The sequence below is a fragment of the Petaurus breviceps genome, unplaced genomic scaffold (assembly GCF_028583685.1).
Source record: "Petaurus breviceps papuanus isolate PSGF00001 unplaced genomic scaffold, PetGlider_PUasm1.0 90881, whole genome shotgun sequence".
In the NCBI taxonomy this organism is placed as follows: domain Eukaryota; kingdom Metazoa; phylum Chordata; class Mammalia; order Diprotodontia; family Petauridae; genus Petaurus; species Petaurus breviceps.
This window is the reverse complement of record NW_027187369.1, coordinates 13,153,001-13,165,176: the sequence shown is the minus strand read 5'-3', so window position 1 is coordinate 13,165,176 and position 12,176 is coordinate 13,153,001. Positions and strand designations below refer to the sequence as shown.

Sequence of the window (12,176 nt, the reverse complement as noted above, 5' to 3'; positions counted from 1 at the left end):
TATTGGTCTACCAGAAAATCATGATGAAAAAATCAGCCTGGACAACATCTTCCAAGAGCTCATCAAGGAAAACAGTCCTGAGATCCTAGAAGCAGAGGGTAAAATAGAAATCGAGAGAATTCACCAGACACCTCATGAAAGAGATGCCAAATTGAAAAGTCCATGAAATGTTGTGGCCAAATTCCAGAACTATCAGGTAAAGGAGAAAATACTACAAGTAGCCAGAAAGAAACAAATCAAATATCGTGGAACCACTGTGAGGATCACACAGGATCTGGCAGCTTCTACACTGAAAGATCAGAGGAACTGGAACATGATTTTTCACAAAGCAAAAGAACTCAGGTTACAACCAACGATCACCTATTCAGAGAAACTGAACATATTCTTCCAGGCAAGGAGATGGTCATTCAATGATATAACGTGGCCTCCTGTAGCCTCCGGGAGCCCCCTGTCTCCAAAAGCGGACAGCGACACGGGGGACAAGGGCGTTCGCAGTACTTGTGATGATGCCTTCGTGTGCAAGAGGTTTGCTGTAAGTATTAGCTACTGGCATGACCCTTATATTCAACATTTTGTGAGGATGTCAAAAGAAAGGAAGGCTCCTGAAATTAACAGAGGGTACTTTGCTCGGGTTCATGGTGTCAGTCAGCTGCTAAAGGCTTTCCTAAAGAAGACAGAATGCAATTGTCAAGTTATAAATCTTTGTGCTGGAATGGATACTACATTCTGGAAATTAAAGGATGAAAATCTTCTACCAAGAAAATATTTTGAAGTTGACTTTCCAATGACACTCACAAGAAAACTATGTAATATCAAAGCCAAATCTTCTCTATCAAAACCAATCCAGAAATTACATTCAGAAGGATCTTTTCTACTCGATGGACATGTCTTGGATTCAAATAGATTTGCCATTGTGGGAGCAGATCTCAGAGACTTACACAGCTTGGAAGAGAAACTAAAGAAATGTAACATGAATGCACAATTTCCAACTTTGCTGATAGCAGAATGTGTACTGGTTTACATGACACCAGAGCAATCTGCAAGTCTTATAAAATAGGCAGCCAACACCTTTGAAACAGCGATGTTCATAAACTATGAACAAGTTAATATGGATGATAAGTTTGGGCAGATCATGGTTGAGAACCTTCGAAGAGAATAGTGTGACCTGGTTGGAGTTGAAACCTGCAAATCTTTAGACTCTCAGAAACAACATCTGCTGTCAATTGGATGGGAGAAAGCTTCTGCTGTTGACATGATGGAATTATATAGCAATCTACCCCAAGCTGAAGTGAGGAGAATAGAATCACTTGGATTCCTTGATGAAATGGAACTTCTTGAACAACTTATGCAGCATTACTGTCTTTGTTGGGCCAAAAAGGGTGGAAATGACCTAGGTCTCAAGGATATCACCTACTAATCATTTCTTCAGGGAAGTTGTTGAACCAGAAGCCAAAGCTACTATTCCTTCCATGGAAGAAATGCTTTAGCGCTTTCTGCAATGAAAGATCAGTGCATGTACACACCTCACTCTCTTCAGTGTCACCCACACTCCCAAAAAACTGTAGTAACCAATGTTGCTGGGAATGTTTCCTGGTGATTTATTGTATTAATGAAACTCTATTGCCTTTAAAAAAAGATGAGGAAAGGAAGACTGAGACAGTAAATGATTTGCCCAGGGACATGCCTAATAGTAATTGAGTCAAGTTGGATTGAAGAATGAATGGAAAATCATTTAATGAGCACTTGCTTCAGGTCACTGTAAGGTGGTGAGCCAAAAAAAATGGTCCCTGCCCTCAAGGAGCTTACATTCTAATGGGGGAAGAAGGATTGAAAAGCTATATATTTAAGCACTGCCTAATGGCCACTAAAGTGCTAGCTACATAAACCAAGAAAGGCAAAACAAGTCCTGGACCTCAGGAAGTTTCCATTCAAATGGAGGAATACAACACACAGAGGGGAGCTAGAAAAGAAGGATGATCTGTAGCTATGTGGTATCTTGATTCTGGGCAAGATGATGAGTAGAGAGTCCTGTTTCTGGTGGGAGGGGGATGACCAGAGTCTAGACATCACTCCCCTTAGGGGCAAAGAGTGCAAAGTGAAATAAAGTTGCAAAGGTAGTTTGGAGTGGGATTGTGCGAGGCATTAAACACCAGACTCAAGAGTTTTATTTTCTTCCATAAGGCAGTGGGTAACCACTGAAGCTTGCTTAGTCGGGGAGTGATGTAGTTCTACATCTGACAGGGGTGTTACTAGTTAATGTCCAGGTTGATTCCTTCCAACTCCAATTCTCAGAGGCCTCCAAGGGTGCTTAGATTACATTTTATTTATGGAAGTGGACTTAGAGACTATCTAGTTGAACCCACTTATTTAGCACATGAGGAAACTGAACCCCAGAGAGGGGAAGTAGCTCAGCCAAAGTAACACAGGTAGCATCACAGGTCATTAGCAAAGCTCAGATTCCAACTCAGGCTATCCAGTTTCAAATCCAGTGCTCTTTTCAGCACAGCACCCTGCTTCCTTAGTCATATATGGCCAGTTATTCCAAGACATCCTGCAGATCTAGTAAAACCCCAGGAGATCATTCAGTTGTCTTTTTCCATCACACTAGCCAGGCCAACTTAGTAAGTGACAAAATGGTGAGACCACTTCTAACCTTTATTGTTTGGAAGCCAGCCCTGGTTTCATGTCATGACCCACCTAACAATGCCCCTACCCATCACTTACTGCTCTCCTGCCAGTGTTACCACAAAGTCCAGAAATAGGGTGGGATGCTAGGAACTCATATGCCCTTTCCTGACTCTGTTTGCTTCCCTGGCATGATTTTTACCTACCTTTGGATTCTTAGGGACCTAAATAATCCTTAGACCTAAAGCTAGAAAGGATGTCGGAGGTCATCTAACGTAGCCCTCAAATTTTACGGAGGGGGATACTGAGGCTCTGAGAAAGGACATGTCCAAAGTCATGCAGCTATATATTGGTTTTTTAAGTTCTGACTCTTTCCATTATAGTTCTAGTCTAATGACATATAAAATATTAGCTTGGGACCACACTGAACTTTTTTTGTTTTGAGAGGGGGAGCCGTTACCTGGGAAGCAAACAGAGTCAGGAAAGGGCATATGAGTTCCTAGCATCCCACCCTATTTCTGAACTTAGGAGTAAAGAGGAGAGGAGAGGAGAGGAGAGGAGAGAGAGAGGAGAGGGAGCTTCTCCAGGCATTCTAATACTGAAGCTAGGTGGCGCCATAGTGCACAGAGCACTGAGCCTGGATTCCCAAAGATAATAAATTTAAATACAGCCTCAGACACTTAAAAATAAGCCGTATGATCCTGGGCAAGTCATTTAACTTCTGCCTGCCTCAGTTTACTTAAATGTGAAATAAGGATAATAATAGCACCTACCTCTTAGGGCTGTTGTAAGGATCAAATAAGATAACATGCAATTGTAAAGGACTTAATGATCAACTATAAATGATTTAGCTCCAAAGATCCAAGATAATTCCAAAGGACTCATGAAGGAAAATGCTATCCACCTCCAGAGAAAGAACTTCTGGACTCTGAATGCAGAGCCAAGCAGACTATTTTTACTTTCTTTATGTTTTGGGGTGTTCTTTTCTTTTGTCCTGCTTCTTTTATATCATGACTAATATGGAAATAAGTTTTACATGATGGCACATACATGAACTATATCAAATTGCTTACTGTTTTAGGAAGGGGCAGGGGAGGAAGGAAGAGAGAAAATCTGGAACTCAAATTTTTAAAAAATGAATGTTAAAATTGTCTTTACATGTAATTGGAAAAAAAGAAAATACTATTAAAAATGGTAAATCGCCTGGCACAACCAAGGTGCTTAATAAATGCTTGCTTCCTTCCCTCCCTCCTTCCTTCCTTCCTTTTAAATAGTCATAATAATAATACTAAGAAAGTAAAGTCAAAATTTCCAAGTCCTGAATTTCCCCAGGAATTTCTAGCATGTGGCTAAAAATAGAAAGTTCAAAAATGAAAAGTGAATTTTCTGGTGGAGGCAACATGCTATGGTGGAAAGAATATGGTTACCTGGAATCAGAGGACCTGGGTTTGAATTTCAGTCTCTGCTACTTACTGCCTTTGTGACCTTGGGTAAGACATTTAACCTCTCTGGGCCTCAGTTTCCTCATCTGTAAAATGAGGAGGGTTGGATTGGGTGATCTCTAAGGTCTCTCCCAGCTCTAGCTCCGCGATCCCACGTAATTTGGAATTCAGTGCAATAGGTTTAAATTGTTTTTTTCAAATGGGTGCTTTTTTCTAGTTGAGCTAGATTGCCCTAGGGGCTGATAACTGGGTCTCAACAAATACCTTTCCTTCTCTTACGGTGTCAGATGGAGGCCTCTTTGCCCATGCCGCCTTCTTCCCTTGCTTTCTCACTTCCTTTTTTTCACTGTCTGATTATGGGAGACCACTCCCCAAACCACACTCATTGCGGAATATTGTACATCTATCACCTGTTAAGGCCCCTTTTAGGGAACTGTGGGGCTGTGGTAGAGACCTCAACTCAAACCAGCAAGCATATCTTAAGTATCTACTAAATACAAAATGTATACAATGCAATGGGAGGGGAAAGTGTTAATACCGTAGCCAGGGAAATCAGAAAAGGCTTCGGGGGAGGAAAGGGTACTTGAGCGTAGCCTGGAAAGGAGCCAGGGAATGCCAAGCAGTGAAGGTGAGAAGAAAGAGCGCTCCAGGTCAAAGGGGCAGCCTTTACAAAATCAAAGGAGTGGGAGATGATACATCCACTGGCCCGTTTGTCTGGAACACAGACTGTATGAAAGAGGGGAATGTGTCGTCAGCCTGGAAAGTTAGGCTAGCGCCAGGCTGTGAAAGGCTTTAGTTGCCGTGTATATTTCATGTAATAGGTAATAGGGAGCTACTTAAGCTTCACGAGCAGGGGAGGGATACAGGCAGATCCGTGCATTGGCGATACCCATTTGGCAGTTTTGTGCGGAGAGGGTAAAGAAAGGACTGGAGGCAAGAGACCGATTCGGAGGCTATTAAGGTAGCCGAGAAGAGAGTTGATGAGGGACTGAAAGAGGGCCGTCCCATTGAGTGGAAGGGCTGGAGCAGGGCTGAACAGGACTTGATGGCTGATGGGAACGTCACAGCTTCGTTCTCAGAACTACTGACCGGCTTCAGTGTGTGTGATCAGGAGTGTGATGCTCAGATTCAATGACCTAGGAGAGTCGCAATTTTGACTTGGTTATCCTTCCTTTCTCTTAAGTAACTCCAGGTGTTTGAACCCCAACCCCAACTCGCCCACCGGGGGTTCCCTAGTTCTTATATGGTCAAATTCTGCCAGAAGGGTAAGGCAAGAAGAATTGAACTCAGACGAATTTATCCACGTGGAGGGGTGGCAGGCAGAGCCTTGTCCAGTTAACTGGGGTGGGGCAGTATGCAGATTGGTAATCTCAGCACGGCAGGGAAGGCGCATCGGGAAACTCAACTGAAATGCATAGTCTTGAGAGAAATGAAGAGACTCGTCTAGGTTCACACAGCTAGGATGTGTCAGAGGCAGGTCTCCAACTCAAGACTTCTTCATCCCAGCCACTATCAGAATAGAGCTGTAGTGAGGAAAAACCGGGTCTCAAACCCACCACCACACACTTTATAGCTCCCTGACCCTGATAAATCGCCTTAGCTCTTGAAACCTCAGTCTCCTCTTCTGTAAAATGAGGACAAAGGTAGCACAAGCTTCTTCGAGTGGTTGTTCAGATAAGGTACTGTCGAGAAAGTGTTTTGGAAACTTAACGAGTCATTTTATTAAGGGGGAATGGTAAGCAGCCCCTTGAAAACAGAGGCCAAGGACCCTGCCCGCTGCTGATACCTGAAACCTGGCTCTGAAATGTGAAAAACAATAAGTTGTTACTGAAGCTACTTGATAGGAGATACCTTGATCAGAAGTGCTGGTCATATTAATAATTCAGGGCATGCGGAAGGGACAGTTGCCAAAAGTGCTGGACAACTTCTTAAAAAGAATGTCTACGGTGTAGATTCTTTACCTATTGAAGTAGGAGCTGGGAGGGGGGGCACTTCATAAGGGCGACTTTCCCAGTTAGCAGGTCGGGATCTTGAAGAAAGATCTGTCCTCCCCACTCCCCACCTCCCACCCCCGAAGGAAAATCATTCAGGACTCAAAAAGGAGCACTTTGGGATAGGAAGCAGGAGGGGGGAAGGTAGGCGAGACAGGAACCCTGTGTTCCTTCCCTGGGTCACACCGGACCTGAGAGTCGCCATCGGGAGAAGGAACCCTAAACCAGAAGAGATTAAATGAGAGGGAGGAGAAAGGTAATGGAGAAAGGAGGGTAAGATGGGCGAGCTTGTTTTCTTGTTTAATACATCCAGACACTGGCTGGTTTGGGAGGTATTTTTGAGGGCATGAATGGGGAAGACCTTGCCTGCGGTCTTTGCCTGCCTCTCACTCCACAAGGGGAATGGGTGGTGAGTTCCCCATTCCCTGGAGGTATTTAGATAAGGGCTAGATGCCCTCCCTGGTGAAAAGAATATTGTAGAGGGACTTCCTGTTTCCAAAAGGAGGTCGCTTTCAAGCTAATGTCGTCCAGGTGCTCCTTTGGGGGAACTGTGTATCAATGTGCTGAGGTGGTCGAGGGAGCTGTTCTAACTTCCCAAACCCGGCAGTGGTCCCTGGAAGGCTGCGTTTTGGTTTCCCAACGTGTTTTGAGCTTTGTCCTCACCAAGCCTAGTTGTCTCGATCCCTCCAGTTGGCAGCAGACTCTCGGGAGAATCGGGAGAGGTCTCGGGGTCAAGTGTGGTGGTGTTGATTTAAGAAAGAAGAAAACCGTTTTCTCTCTTACTTTTTAGTAACCCCTGCTGCCCAGGATTTGCGGGGGCCACTTCTGTTCCCTCAGAGCTTTGTGGCTGGAGTGGGAGGCTTGGCCTGCCCCCAACACCCAGCCCCGCCCAGTCTACCTGTTCCCGGGATTCCCTGAAACTCTTGGCGTTCACAATGAACCGTTGGGCGGATCTTTCTGTTGATTTTCTACAAGTGGCCGGTGAATGCGGAAAAATAAATAGAGAGCCCCAACACTGAGCTCTCCTTAGGGAAAAGTCCTTTCGTATCAATAAAACGAGACCGAGTTTTCACTGTTGAATGTAAATTCCTTTGAAGTGGAACTAATCTTTTCAAGGATAGTTTGCGTTGTCCTAACAACGAGGCTGAAAGGGAAGGGCCCTTCTTTTGGTTGGAGATATGTTTTCTTTCTTTCCCTCCCAACTGATGATGATACCCCTTTCACGCTCTGTCCTCTGGGATCGTAAATCTCTCCTCCCAGCCCCCCAAATCTCACTTGAAGATGCCAAGCCCACGGCGGGTGATGGCTTCTCAGGGAGGCTCGCAGCTCGCCTCCAGGCTCCCCAGACTGACTCCCTGGGCTCCAGGCCTAAGCTCTCAGCCCGCTATAGGAGCCGCTGCTTCGTGGGGCAGGCGGAGAGGGGCGCGGGGTGGTGGCGGGGAGAGGCCGGGAAACCCTGCCCTCCTCGACCCCCTCCATTGCTTAGGCTCCTGGCCAGCAGTGCCAGGCGCAGCTGTTGAGACGGCCTTCGCACGCGATGTGGGCAGGAGAGTAGGCCCGGGGACGTCGAAAGGGAAGGGAAAAAGGCTCCCCCGAGGCGAGATAGAGCAAGGGGCGGGAGAGAGGGGCCCAAGGAAGAGCTCGGGGAAAGAAAACTTCCACCTAATAAAAAACGGCCTCTTCCCCCCTACTCGGAGGCTGGCAGGGATTTTTTTTTTTTTTTCACACCGGATCGAGGAATGTGAAATATGCGCCCCGTGGTGGTTCCACCAAGATCTAGTGTGCCTGCCCTTAATCGCAGGCGCTCCCCAGCTGCTGTCGTCCGTTTGCAGAGGAGGGCACGTCCAATAAAGTACCACCCCTTCCCTTTCGTGCTGAAATCAAAGCTGCTTCTCTTTCTCTCCTGACACAGAGGTGCATCCCCTCTTCAGCTGAGACAGGACCACCCCCTAATGGATTGCCATTGGGCACCCCTCGCAAACTGCCCCCAGTCTATTTCCAGATCTGACAACACCCCCACCCCACCCCCAGTACACACATATCCCCGAATATACATTTCCCGCACGGAATGGGGAGGCCCAGGCTGCAATGCAGTAGAGATGGATTCCACCCGCGCTGTCTGGGGCCCCAGCAGCAGATTCCCTGAATAAGACTGTCATCCAGGGGCTCAAATATTCGGGTTGTTCTCGTGACAGTGAAGACGGACATCGTAAGCTCGGACCTCGCCAGCCCCAGCTTGCACTCCCCGTAGAGTCGCAGCCAAAGGTTTGCATTAAAGCCTGTAGGACATTTTAGAAATGATCTTTGTGACGGCTCAGTCAACCTGAAAGTGGTGGCTGTGTACACTCCGTCTCTATTGAGAGGACATTCCCCCCCCCCCATTACAGTTTCCATTGCTTTATGTTCCCTGGGCTCTTCTCCTCCCTGAGAAAGCACTTAACAAACAAACCTAAACAATAGCGGGTTCCAAGGGAAAATCCAAACCCAAATCGCACCCTCTTATCCCCTCTCTCCTGATAATGGAAACGGTCGGTTGAGAACGTCTTATCAATGGAGGAAAGGACTTTCTGTCCGCTGCTTTCTATTCTTTTCAAATGAATCCGTAGCTAGGTCGTAAGAATGAGGGAGAAGAGGCTGGACAGATTTGCAAGAAGGCAGGTAGACCGCAACACACTGGCGAGGGCTTAGATCAGGAATTTCGGTCTTGGGGCAGACGGCCCCAGCCAGTCAGAAATCGAGAACAAGAAAGCTGGAGGAGGTGGGGAGCTGGTCGCGTTTCCTCCCTTGCCAGTGGTTTCCAATAGGGAGCCTGCTCCGTTTCCTTTAGCTACTGTTTGCCAATAGGAAATGCATTAGATCGCACAGTAGGGTCCGTTTACAGACATAAAACAAGAAGACTAAAACAAAACAATGAAGAGGTTGAGACAGACAGAACACAGATAAAGACAGACATAGTAAGACAGAGAGATAGGAGAGACAAAGATAATGTACATTATTAGTCGAAGAGGGTTTTCTGGTCCCAGAGACATCTCCGAATGGAAACATTGACCAGAAGGTCTGTTTCAACAGCCCCAAACCTCTATTCCACTACCTAGGCCTGCCCCGCATAGGTGACAAGCACCTCACCGCCGGGAACCCTTCCGGATTTGTAAAGGCTAGAGCTAGGGAGACGCTAGAATCAAACGCAAATAGGGCCGGTTCAAACCTCCCCCCATCCTGCCCAATTATCCCGACTTGCGAAGACTAACCCGCTTGGGTTGGGGGTGGGGAGACGGACCGGACGGGGAGTTGAGGAGGGGGTGAGGGGAGAGAGGGAAGAATCGGAATTCCGTCCCAGGTTGGGCCAGTGTTTTCTGGTGGTTGGGGGTGTGGGTGAGGGGGACAGCGTCTGATCTTGGAACCTCGGAGCAGCCTGTGGGACAAAGCTCCTCAATGAGAGTGTCCCTGCAGCTCGGGACAATCGGGTTTTGTGGCATTCTCAGATTAGCTGTCACTCGGAGTCCCGGAAGAAGCAAATCAGTGAAAGTTCATTAGAACAATGATGGGGGGGGGGTGCTGTTTAGAGACGAAGTATTTCAGTATTGTTACCGCATATTGCAGCAGCCCCTGATCTGGTTTATTTGGACCCGGTTTTTCCCTCCTTTTTTATTTTTCTTTAAACTAGGAGGTACAGGGTTTGGGGGGGGGGCGGGTCACTGAGCCCGGCTGGGCTGGCTCCAAGGTTTCTCTCCAGCCTGGCTGATTCCCTTTGATGGTTCCCCAACCGGGCTGGAGGCCGCCTGCCGGAGGTCCAGCACCTTGGGAACGGGGTTGGGAACATTTTTCTGGCTCCCCGTCGGAGGCGGACAGCTGCGTGGCGCCTACCCTCGGACCCACGGCTTCCTGGAGCCGCCCTGGGCTCTGCTCACCAGAGCTCGGCCTCTGGCCCAGCCGGCCGGCCCTCCCCGTGTACTCCCTGGGCCAATAGGGCTTTCGGAGCCTTGGGGAGGGTGTCCGGACTTCTGGCCCCGCCCGGCCCGACCTTCCCCTACTGAGAAGTCGGAGACAGTCGAGGGCCGTTCGGTGGCCTTTCTCAGAGCAGGGCCTTTGGGGAGGCTTCAGCTGGGAAGTAGGGGGAGGCCGGTGTTTGCAAGTTCGACAGCTCCCAACCCGTGTGATTCGAGAAAGGAAGGAAGGAGAGAGGGAAGAAAGGACATAAAGAAAGGAAGAGAAAGGAGAGGAAGGAAGGAAGGCAAAGAGAAGGAAGGAAAGAAAAGCAGGCAGAGGAAGAAAAGGGAAAGGAGAGAAAAAAGAAGGAAGAGGGAAGAAAGAAAAAACAGGGAGAGAAAGGAAAGAATTGGAAAACAGGAAAGAGAAAGGAAGGGAAGGGTGAGTACTAAGTCATTCTTGGGGCAGGAAAGGCTCTGGTCCTACTAGGCTTGCATTACCGAAGGACAGACACACACACACACACACACACACACACACACACACACACACACACACACACACACACACGGAAACATGCGCGCCAGAAACTTCAAACCGGACATTCCCCGGACTCAAAAGAATCGCAGTCTGAGAGGGTTACTCCTTCTCCGTACCCCACCCCCACACCCGCGCTTGCTATGGTGTGGAAATCGGGCCTCTGTAGTCCAGCCATCATCTCTCCCTCCCTCCTCCAGGCGAATGCAGTGTTGTGCCATAAACGAAGTACTTGGAGGGGGGGGGGGGGAAGAGGGTTCGGGGCCCTTGGGCCTGGGGAGCCTGGGCTTGGGAAAGAACTTTAGTGACCAAACCCCCTACCACATTCTCATCCCCAGCAGCTACCGTACAAAAAACTGGGATCAGCTAGGGCCTGGGGTGGGCGGGGCTCCTGTCTCTGACCCGAGAATCCGCCCTTTGTGTTGGGTCGCTTTGTTTCAAAAACAAGTGTTGGCCCCCACTTTCGAAAAGCGCCTCTGAAGGGAGGGCACGAACCCCCAGGCTTTCGGGGGAGCCAGCTAAGATCCAGCTAGGGCGGCATATGCTAGGGATGTGCGCTTCCTCTGTAATTATTGGGGGGAGGGAGCGGAGAGGAGGGACAATTGGGGGTCTTTTTTATCCAGACCACAATGCAGCCTTCATAGGTAACATCTGTGCCCGAGTCCCTCTGCCATGTTACTACTATTTTAAAGAAAAAGAAAGAAAGGAAGAAAGGAAGAAAGAAAAGAAAGAAACCTTCCCTCCACAATAGACTCACCAGGGTGCCTTTTACTTGACCAATTTCAGAAGTTTCAATATGAACTTCATTAAATCAATTACTCGGTGAACACATCACAATTTATTTGCAATTAGTATCAAAATGTCTTACTTTTCCTAATAGGTCGGAGCAGATGTAGCTACAGAAGGGGACACCACGTTTTCGTGAAATCTATCTCTTACAACATATTAAATGTTCTGGTCAGAAAAAAGAGGCGAATTCAAAGCAATAGATGATAAGCCGAGCTGGAGGCAAATGTAATCCGTGCAGGTGTCCAGACAGCTTGTATTATAATTGTATCTATCGAAAAGGTTTGCTTTATTATCCGTAATGATCTAACAAAAGTCACGTTAATTAAACGTCTGGTTTCCGAACAGGAGCCAGAGAATTAGTGAAAAGTACTTTCAAGCCAGCCCCAGTACGCAGAAAGTCTTCAGAAATGGTTAACGAGGGTTTCCATTCTCTGAATGGTGGCTTTGTTTTAATCTGGAGAAAAACAGTTATCTCTTGTTGGGGGGGGGGGTTCCCCCTCCCCCTCCCTTTCAGTGCAACCGACCCCCCCCTCCCAGTTTTCTTCCCGGGGGCAATATTTTTGATGTTCCTTGGGAGGGGCTGGCTTAGGGTCTGAAGATACATACCGAGTTACCTTTGTCGAGAAGGTATAAGTGAGTGAGGTATAAGCTAGAGGGTTTGGGGTGAAGGTTTGAACCGCCAGCTCCTGTTAATACTATTAGTGACAGAGTATCGAGTTTCAGATGAAGCATGGTGACAATTACTGGATTGAAACAGATGCCCCTGGAAATTTAGGTCAAGTGTTCAGGACTCAGGTTTCATGGTCAAGGTTGTCTTGGGAGACCCTTGAGAAGACACTCACTTATAAACTCACAAAAAAAGCTC

The 12,176-nt window shown here is 47.6% G+C and overlaps 1 pseudogene; it reads left to right on the top strand.

Moving 5' to 3' along the window:
• Positions 1 to 427: 427 nt before the first annotated feature.
• LOC138150612 (leucine carboxyl methyltransferase 1 pseudogene) lies at positions 428 to 1,613 on the top strand (annotated as a pseudogene).
• The last annotated feature ends 10,563 nt before the right edge of the window (positions 1,614 to 12,176 follow it).